The sequence below is a fragment of the Quercus suber genome, unplaced genomic scaffold (assembly GCF_002906115.3).
Source record: "Quercus suber isolate HL8 unplaced genomic scaffold, Cork oak 2.0 scaffold_11, whole genome shotgun sequence".
Lineage (NCBI taxonomy): Eukaryota > Viridiplantae > Streptophyta > Magnoliopsida > Fagales > Fagaceae > Quercus > Quercus suber.
This window is the reverse complement of record NW_027069477.1, coordinates 585,941-587,517: the sequence shown is the minus strand read 5'-3', so window position 1 is coordinate 587,517 and position 1,577 is coordinate 585,941. Positions and strand designations below refer to the sequence as shown.

The following is a 1,577-nucleotide window of genomic DNA, read 5'->3' as shown; positions in this document are numbered from 1 at the left end:
CTTTTTGTAGAGAAAGAGAGAGAACCGAAACCCGGGGAGTTTTTTTTTTTTTTTTTTTTTTAATTTATTTATTTATGGGGGGAGTAGGGTTCATGAATACAAGTTTGGTAATCCTCCATATGATAGAGTGCTCTCTGCCTTTTTGACTTTGATGAAACAATGTATATCTGTCTGTGGCTCTTTGGCTTCACCAACCCCTACCTAAAAAAAAATACATATTAAATTTACTTCACTATAAAATCAGAACTATAGCTCAATGAGAAACAAATGATTATCATCATTAACTTGTGTTTAATGAGAATGGCAGGCAATTCCCTTCATCTACTTCTGATCATATTGGTTTTCTCCAACTTTTTCTTCTTGGATGCTGTCCCAATATTACCAAGTGAAGATCCAAAACTTACTTATCTATCTATCAATCTCAAAAATGGTACTATTTCTGTTCTAGTTCATGCTGAAGTATTGCTTTGTATTGTGATTACAGGAAGAAGAAATCTATTGCATGCTAGTCAAGATATTGTAGCTTCTAGGAGTATTCACAGGGTATATGATCAAATACTTCCTTCTTTATGTACTTTTTAATCAAGAATATGTGACACTCAGTATATATTAATTAGGCTGTTGACATATAGAGGCCAGTGAAGATGAATTGCAGTTATGTTTTCATCTCTTTTTTCCCATTTTTTTTGGGTTTGTTTGTTTGTCTCCTGAAAACAGGCTAGCACAAAGCAATATGAGGAAGAAGAGCTCACCCATGGCAGGAATGATTTGGAATTCACTGATTATCCAGGATCAGGAGCTAATAACCACCACACTCCAGCGCCACCAGCAGTGAAAGTCTAAGTTACTTGTTTAGTTCTTATTGATGCTAAATTTACAACCTTAAGTAAGAATATTACATATTAGTTGCTTGTGTTTATTAAGTTACTGTAATAAAAAAAAAGGGCAGAATGAAAGCCCACTTCAGTAGAAGGCAAGAAGAGTGACTCCATACATGTCTTCTATTGGATTGAAATAAAATTGTAATATGATCAAATATGTAGTAGGAAGGACTTGGGCAATGTTTGTATTGGGAAAACATTTACATTAGTACCAAAAAATGGTTAATCATAGTCATCATACTGTTACTGCTACATATATGTTTCTACCACAACATATAAATTCTTTGTTCAATATTTACTTCTAGGGTAGATTATAATTTACTTCATTTTGGTTGACAGGTTGAGCCTAATTATTACCTCCATGATGTTTAAAAAGTTACACTGCACCTTCTTATAGTTTTAGACAAAATTGATATGTTTTGTTAAACTATTAAATGATGTCACACCGTCACCTTTTAACATTCTAGTTGTATTCAGCTGTTCTTCCTCCTTTTTCCTTAAATATTCCATCCAAAGTGTATCAATTGAATCCAATTCATGAAGAGGCCATAACCATTTTTTTTTCTTTCTATAAAATAAAAAACTATGAAAAGAAAAGATTATAGACAACAAGTGTCAATTAATTGATGACGTGTCATCACTTGGTTAATTCAACTAAAATGTATCAATATAATCCATTTATAAGAAGGCTTAGTA

The 1,577-nt window shown here is 32.3% G+C and overlaps 1 long non-coding RNA gene across 1 annotated transcript; it reads left to right on the top strand.

The window, feature by feature from the left end:
* Positions 1–247: 247 nt before the first annotated feature.
* On the top strand, positions 248–1,133 carry LOC112006652 (uncharacterized). Its single transcript, XR_010630963.1, has 3 exons — positions 248–385; positions 485–543; positions 718–1,133. It is a non-coding gene; the product is annotated as an uncharacterized LOC112006652 (long non-coding RNA).
* Positions 1,134–1,577: the final 444 nt, after the last annotated feature.